The sequence below is a fragment of the Hyperolius riggenbachi genome, chromosome 11 (genome assembly GCF_040937935.1).
Source record: "Hyperolius riggenbachi isolate aHypRig1 chromosome 11, aHypRig1.pri, whole genome shotgun sequence".
NCBI classification, from domain to species: Eukaryota; Metazoa; Chordata; class Amphibia; order Anura; family Hyperoliidae; genus Hyperolius; species Hyperolius riggenbachi.
The window spans coordinates 141,730,812-141,739,048 of NC_090656.1; the positions used below are offsets into that span (position 1 = coordinate 141,730,812).

Consider the following 8,237-nt stretch of genomic DNA (forward strand, 5'->3'; position numbering starts at 1 on the left):
AGGGCGCGGGGTGTAAACCCTAAATAATAATTAATCATTAATAGGGTTTATAAAAATAGTGTGCTATATTTCGTTTACAAATAAGGTTTAACAAAATTATAAATCATTAAATAATGTTTATGAAGTCGGAAATTGTGAAAACGTTAATCTTCCCTGTTTCTAAAGTTAAACTTATAATTACGTTTATGAAAAAAACAATAATATATGTTTAATTGTTATAATTCTATATTATTGTAAATAACCTTCATTTATGGTTTGTTCTTATAATAAAATCTGAAAATATTCTTTATAACGATGATATAAATATAACTACGTTCGTAATAAGTGTTGTAAAACATTAGTAATTATTACTAAAATTTTACGAAAACTATACCTAAGCCTACTCTTACACAGAACCCTCCCTGTACCTATCCCTAAACCCTAGACCCCCCTGTTGGTGCCTAAACCTAAGACCCCCCTGTTGGTGCCTAAACCTAAGACCCCCCTGTTGGTGCCTAAATAACCCTCCCTGTACCTACCCCTAACCCCTAGACCCCCCTGTTGGTGCCTAAACCTAAGACCCCCCCTGTTGGTGCCTAAACCTAAGACCCCCCTGTTGGTGCCTAAACCTAAGACCCCCCTGTTGGTGCCTAAACCTAAGACCCCCCTGTTGGTGCCTAAACCTAAGACCCCCCCTGTTGGTGCCTAAATAACCCTCCCTGTACCTACCCCTAACCCCGAGACCCCCCTGTTGGTGCCTAAACCTAAGACCCCCCTGTTGGTGCCTAAACCTAAGACCCCCCTGTTGGTGCCTAAACCTAAGACCCCCCTGTTGGTGCATAAACCTAAGACCCCCCCTGTTGGTGCCTAAGTAACCCTCCCTGTACTTACCCCTAACCCCTAGACCCCCCTGTTGGTGCCTAAACCTAAGACTTCCCTTTATTATGTGCATAATAATGTTTACTAATTGTGGATGCAAAAAATATTTTGCAATTTACGTTACGTACTGATCGCTTTATTTTGTGAATAATAATGTTTTACAAACAGTAAGGGATAAAACTTTAAATAATGTTTTAATTAGTTAAATAAGATAAATATGTTTAGTATTTTTATAAATGTTATTCGGCACAGGTGCATTTTATAAACGTAAATCACCACCACAAGCACACTTATAAATCATTAAAAATCTCCTGGCGCCGTTTGTAAACGTTATTTATGTCCTGCGCCCTTTTTTCCTGCTCGGCGCCCATTAAACGCTATTTATTATGAGAGTGAATGGCGGCGCCCTTTTTGTCCACTAGCGGCATGCGCCCTTTTTTCCCGCTTCCAGAAAATAGTGCCATACAGTTCTGCACTAGTTCCTGTCCCCAGAGGAGATTACAGTCTGTTATCTCTCTAACAGTCACAGAAGAGTCAAAACTCTATAGCTTAAACTCAACATGAGTTGAAGTTCACTTACTGGCATGTTTATTCATAGTGAGACAAATGAAGCAAAGTCATACAAGTAAACGAAGAATATCATCTTATGTCAGAAGTGAATTAAATTTGAACATCTTTCAGTGTAACCTAGTAACATGTCCATGTATAGCAACAATATTGGTGGAACTAGAAAACAATCAAAATGAAGAATCAAACATTATTTTCAAGGAGTGAATGAAGTAGTCATTTCATGGGAACGCATGACAAAATATGCTAACTGAAGGCTTATTTAGTAAGCATTACAATGAATGGTTTTGTCCACTGATCACAGAGCAAAAGTACACTAGCCCTATCAGGAAATCTCACTTGAACAGAGAATAAATGCAGAGATCCAGTGCTAGTGAGAAGTGGAATAACTGCATGTTGTATTAACCTTTTAACTGCCTTTTAATTTTTTTTAAGTGCGCTGCAGCACTACTTATTTTTCTTCAAGCAGAGAGAGAGAGTTGTACACCACGAAGGGATCCTGGGTGCAGGACCAGTATAATGATCAATGCAAAATTCCAAGAGGTCTGCACACTTAGTCAAAAATAAATGTGGTTTATTCACATAGTACACCAGACATCCATTCCAGTCACCAACAACCATTTCGGGGCTTCGGCTGGTCACCTTTGTCAATGTATTAACAGAATGGTATCACAACAGGATGATGTCTTCTCTAATGCAGAGCGGTGCAGGGAGCGCTTTATATTTACCTGATTCAGATGCAGGATGGGCTCTTCTCTTCCACCACCTGGATCAGCTCTCCTCTTCCACGTTGAGCGGCGATGTAATTCTGACATCAACCTCTGGGTCCCGATCACATGATATGACATGATCGGGACCAGAAGGTGGATGTCAACATTACACAGCTGATCTCCTCTTCCACCACGACGTGGCATTGTGGCTAACAGTTAGCACCGGTTTGTGAATCAAGCCCTATGTGATCGGGACCCAGAGGACGATGTGGGCATTACAGTGCCCAATTGGTGTGGAAAAGGAGAGCCAGTCCTACAAGAAGAGTGCCAATCCTACATTCGGATGACATAAATATGAAATACTCCCTGCATTGCTCTGCATTAGGCAGCTCGAGTTTAGCCGGGTACAACAGCCCTGCAAAAGTCATCTAAAGCAAGATAACTTGGGCAGGGCAAGAACAATGATTGGTGACTAGGAACAATTATCACAGCCTGTATTTTATACCACTGCATTTTACTGATTTCACAACTGGTTTCTGAATTTTAACAATTTTTTAAAGTTTTATATACAGATTACAAGACATAACTCCTGCTGTGAGTTGTAAGCACTTAAAGTAGCAAAATCAAAAGGTAGACAATTCCATTGGAGCAAAGTATTTATAAGTATTGCAGCAGCAAACAGAAATCCATTAAGGGGTATAAACTGACATGTGACATAGGGGTGTATAAGTATATTCTAGCTAAGATTATATTATATATTCCTAATTTTTGCATTCAGGAATACTTTATATTCAGACATAATAGTGATATAATATTATGGTCAAGTAACTAAATTTCCATGAAGATGATGCTGTGTTAACATGAAATTAGTTTGACCGGTCGAGATTGTGATTGTTACACTTGATACCAAACCTCCCATCGTTAGCCTGTGGGGTTTCAGCGGCTTGGGATCAAGGGCAAGGGCTTTATGCTTTCCTGAAAGAAAGGTTAGATAAACTGGGTTTATTTAGTCTAGAGAAAAGACGCCTTAGAGGGGATCTAATTAACATGTATAAATACATCAGAGGGCAATATAATAGCTTGGCAGATTAACTTTTTGTCCCTACTCCTAGGCCTTCTCAAAGGACTAGAGGACATGATCTGCGCATAGAGGAAAAACGTTTTAGCCATTTATTTAGGAAAGGGTTCTTTACAGTAAGAGTGATTAAGATGTGGAATGCATTGCCACAGGAAGTCATTATGGCAAATTCTATACCTGCATTTAAAGCGGTTTAACACCCAGCATTACAACTTTGCTTTAAAAGATTGCTTACAGCTTACAAACTATTATGCCAGATTTTTTTTTAAGCAGAAATTCACTGAATGGGTTAAACATGACATTTTAGTGTTGGATATAACTAGGAATCCGCATCCGTTCTTATCTTTTAGTTACAAATGTATCTTTATTTGGAATACAAATAGACCTTTGAAAAGCCTGCCGGGGAAGCCCTCTTTGTTCTCTCAGAGCAGTGTTTGTTTGTTACATTGTAGATAGATACATTTGTAACTAAACAAGCAAGCACGGAGGAGGATTTCTAGCTAAATGCAGCACTAAAATGTCACGTTTCACATTCAGTGAATTTCTGCTAAAAAAAAATTCTGGCATAATAGTTTATAAGCTGTAAGCAATCTTTTAAAGCAAAGTTGAAATGCTGGGTGTTAGACCACTTTAAAGGGGGCTTAGATGCTTTCCTTGCGTTGAAAGACATCCATGGCTACAATTACTAGGTAATGCCTAATGATGTTGATCCAGGGATTTTATCTGATTGCCATTTGGAGTCGGGAAGGAATTTTTCCCTTTTGGGGCTAATTGGACCATGCCTTGTGAGGGTTTTTTCGCCTTCCTCTGGATCAACAGGGATATGTGAGGGAGCAGGCTGGTGTTGTACTTTATACTGGTTGAACTCAATGGACGTATGTCTTTTTTTCAACCAAAATAACTGTAACTATGTAACTATGTTATGCATGCTCCATTATGCTTTATACACACTTGAGATAAAAGTCTTTGGAAAAGGCAAGATCACAGACCAATTTTACCCCCTTCCATGTAGTATGAGAGCCATACCTACACAGTCTATTCTATGGAGCTGAACTCCCCATCAGATAAAATCTTTGCAAGATGCTGCACACAAAGATGCCCGTACACACTCAAAAGATCATTATCTGCAAAAGATCTGTTCCTGCAAAAGATCCATTCCTGCAAAATGCATTCATAGTCTATGATATCTGAAAATCCTCAAACACACCTAGTTTAACAGACAATCATCTGCAGATCAGATCCACCAGGATGGATTTTCAGATCTGCAGATGATTGCCAGATATGCAGATGAAGTCTGTTAAACAAGGTGTGTATGATGATCTGCAGATCTCATAGACTATGAATGCATTTTGCAGGAATGGATCTTTTGCAGGAACAGATCAACAACAGGTCAGGTATGTATTGGCTCATGGCCTTTTTCCATCTAGAGGTAGTAAAGCGGAGATGTCCTATCAGACTTATTCTTTTGCCTTGGAGACCGGGTCCAGTCCAGTCTGCTCTTTAAAATGTCCCAAGACAAGACAAATAACATTTATAGTGTGCTTTTCTCCTGGCGGACTCAAAGTGGTTGATCTGCAGCCACTAGGGCGTGCTCAGTAAGCAGTAGCAGTGTTAGGGAGTCTATCCCAAAGACTCTTTTCTGCATAGGCGCTGGCTTACTGAACAAGAAGAGCGGAGATTCAAACCCAGGTCTCCTGTGTCAGGGGCAGAGCCCTCTAGCCAAGAAAAGAGGTCTTACATCTCACACGTGTCCCACGTGCTATAACGCCGGCAACCACATGAGGCGGAAAATGCGGAAATACAATGAGGACATATGGTAGACAGGTAAAGTATTACTGCATGGGCACCGGGGGGCATAAAACATTGGGGGGGGGGGCAGCAGTTAAGGGTTTCCGTCACACTTATCGTTCCTGATTGTCGTGCACCTGATCGAGCATGTCGGCCCGAGATTTTCCAGCATGTCCGATCAATACGTGACCAATTTCAAAATTGGTCGTAATGTTGATTAGTCATGCTCTTGTTGGCAACAATTTTCATCATATTCCATAATAATTACCAAATCTGATGGTTGATTGGCCACCAAGTCTTCAGATGTATGCACTGGCTGGTAGCACCCTCCATTAATAAGCAAACACTGATGCCCAGATTTGTAACGCCTCTAAGGCGCTTTTAGCTAAGACATGGAGATTTCTCTTTACCAACTCCCTTGAGAAGATCACCTCTGTTATTAGAAAAACCTCACCCTCATTTGATAAGGTATGGGACGCATGGTCTGAATGGGCAGCACTGCATATCTCTCGATGACTTACTGTAGTTGCGACTTCCAGGTATGGTTGTTGCATTTGTTCTTCATGGTTTCTTCTGATGTTGACACTCTATGATACATGTATTTTTTCTTGTACTTTCATTCTCATAATTATGTGATGTGTTCTGTTGGTATTTCTACTTTTATGCTCCATGTTTGATAGAACATTTGTTATATTGTAAAATTAAATAGAAAGTTAATTAAAATAAATAAATAAATAAATAAGTAAACACTGCTTACCCTGCAAAGTGCCAGTAAAGACTTTCCATCAATTAACCAGATGTAGAGGTATCTCATCAATTCCTGGCTCATTGACCCTGGTTCTACACAACCTTGAGTTTCCCCCTGGAGAAGAGGCCTTCTTAAGAGACTGGTCTTGAAGCACCTACCCATGTATTAAGGACTTCCTAGAGAATAGGAAAATTAAATCTACTTTAGTCCTTAAAGATGTAACATCAGGTGATTCCTTGCCCTTACAGAAGTACGTCCAGATTAAGAGTTTTTGTGCTTTTCTGCTGGTCAGGGCATTTACAGACAGACCATTTCTTGACAACATTACCTCTTCCTTTACACTGAAACACCGATACCAAACAAAGTGAGAGAGGGATTTCGGCCTAACCCTAATTCATTCACACTCATTTTTTTTAAGATAATACAGAACCCCTCACTAGCTACATCAAAGTTAAAGAGATTATATAGTTCGTTTGGTTGAAAAAGACATCTGTTCATCTATTTCAACCAGGAAATATGATACAACACCAGCCTGCACTCTCACATATCCCTGTTGAACCTCAAGCAGCAAAAAACTACTACAAGGCTTGGATCTCAATTACCTCTAAACCTCTATTACCTCTCAATTACCTCTAAAAGGGAAAAAAAATAATTCCTGACTCCTGGTGGCAATCAGATAAAATCCATGGGTCAACGCCGCTGGAAATTACCTAGTAATTATATCTGTGGATGTCCTTGAATTCAAGGAAAGCAGCCAAGCCCCCTTTAAGCACAGATATGTAGATATAGAATTTTCAATAACTACTTCCTGTGGTAAGATAGTCCATATTTAACTGTATTTTTACTGTAAAGAACCCCTTCCTAAATTGATGGCAAAAACTGTTTTTCTCTCCTGAACAAGGCTCCTGACCAAGATAGAGTCATCCACAAACCCCTCCTTTTACCTACTGCTACATAACTGCTGGACGATCAAGAAATTCAACAAGTATCTACTGAAGCATTTAATTCGGGCAGCTAGGATCCAGAAAGCCAAGCACTGGAAGGATCCGCAGGGCCCATCATGAAGCTGGGGGTAAGAGCAGGATGCAGGCAGACAGTGGAAAGCAAAGCAGAGGACTTAGGGAGAAAGAGGAGGACACAGGGACAGAGGGGGATGCCAGGAGGACACTAAAGGTACAAGGGGACACAGGGGCACACAAGAGGTGGATCCAGCAGAGGAAGAGGTAGCAAAGTGGGGAGACTCACAGCACAGGAATTTGCGTGTTCAAAGAAATATAAGACCTCCTCTGACAATAAGCCCTAGCACACCTTTTGGAGCAAAAATTGATATAAGAAACGCTCTTATTTTGGGAAAACATGGGTATGTAGAGGATCTATTTTCAATAAACCTTTTTTTACACTACACATCTTTTGTGTGATCTTTAGTATATTGTTGAAAATGTGGTCATTTGCAACAGTCTGTATAACCCATAATATTTTTCATTAAAGAACTGTTCATGATGTGTGTTTTTTAACATCTGTGTTAGTGAATAGATTAGGGCTCTGCAATGGCCCCAGCACTTATTTGTATGGTTGAGCTGAACACAGGGATTTCCTTATTATTGCAGGAGGCTTCTAGGATTTTCCATAAGTGCCCTCATTTCTGAGAGTGCATCTGGGACAACTTTGCTGAATGACACAGAGGAGGGGAAGAGGTCATTGTCCCTTAGCATTCAGACACTTTGCAAGGTGGCTACAATGTATAGTCTTTCCTTGCCAGATAACCCCTAAAAACATATGCATGTGGTCTGGCATGCGATAATGCAGGCACATGCGCACTGCACTCCTTTTCCAAGTCACCTAGACTGCATGTTTGGGAAAAGGTCTGTTTTTTTTTGTGTACCTTATCATATCATTTTTAAACATTATCTGACTCTGGTAATTCCAGGATATTCATAGATGACATCAATAATCATAACATTTATGGTAAATGATTGTCAGCTTAGAATGTGCAGGTAGTATGCCCTCCAACACAGCATGTGCAGATAGTCTCCCCCCAATACAGTATGTTCAGATAGTATGCCACCAACACAGTGCAGATATCATGACCTTAACATAGCAAGTCATATGTGAGCTATAATGTCACCCAATGGCCTGCAAAAGCCTGTAGCACAATCTCACCCATACACACACAATCTCTGTAGAAACATATGCAGTGCAACCCTCCATTTCCCCTTTGCAAAGTAACCATAATATTCTTGCACAGCACTGACCAAAACATATGTGATTATGCTTGCTACAAGTCATCCCCTCCACCCAGTAACCCAGAAGCCAGCAAATGAATGCTTTCTGGCTTCCATGTGGAATGGTGGTGCCAGAACTGCTATTCCATATGCAGGCCATCAATATTTAAAGATGCAGAAGACCGCATCTATAAGAAATACATTTTGTGTGTGTGGAGCCGGTAAAAAAGCCTCAGGGGACCGCATTCGGCCCGGGGGCCTTAGTT

The 8,237-nt window shown here is 40.4% G+C and overlaps 1 long non-coding RNA gene across 1 annotated transcript in view; it reads left to right on the plus strand.

Moving 5' to 3' along the window:
- The window catches only part of LOC137537633 (uncharacterized), a 364,959-nt gene extending 357,855 nt beyond the window's left edge, over nt 1-7,104 (plus strand). Inside the window, exon 6 of the long non-coding RNA XR_011024635.1 lies at nt 6,651-7,104. This is a non-coding gene — a long non-coding RNA (uncharacterized lncRNA). The remainder of the gene's footprint in view (nt 1-6,650) is intronic.
- Nucleotides 7,105-8,237: the final 1,133 nt, after the last annotated feature.